Raw genomic sequence first — 419 nt, 5'->3', positions numbered from 1 at the left:
TCCAGACAGACGCAGGTTAAGATCCTCCCTGGTAAGCCAGCTCGTGGGCTACACAGAATATTAGAAATGGGTTAGAACAATATGTAAGAGCTAGCCATAAGGAACTGGAACTATCCGGGCCAGGCAGTGTTTGAAAGAATACAGTTTCCGTGTAATTATTTCTGGGTATAAGCTAGCCATGCGGGCGGCCGGGTGCCGGGGACGCAGCCCTGCCACCGCTCCTATTTCAACACACATGTACCCACCCACAGACACAAAACAAAAACAGTTTTCTGAAAAGAGCCTTCTAAGCCGTATTGGCTCTGTGCCTAAGAAACTCTGGATTTGCCTCTGTAGTCTACCACTCATCTACTAAGTATTTTCTTAGGGAAGCTTCACAACAGGAAGGTGGAGGAAATTCTGTGTAATTTGGACTTCAC

The sequence above is a fragment of the Alexandromys fortis genome, unplaced genomic scaffold, assembly GCF_014885135.2.
Source record: "Alexandromys fortis isolate MF-2015 unplaced genomic scaffold, M_Fortis_MF-2015_v1.1 scaffold_22, whole genome shotgun sequence".
In the NCBI taxonomy this organism is placed as follows: Eukaryota; Metazoa; Chordata; class Mammalia; order Rodentia; family Cricetidae; genus Alexandromys; species Alexandromys fortis.
The sequence above is the reverse complement of the archived record's forward strand: the minus strand, read 5'-3'. Positions refer to the sequence as shown.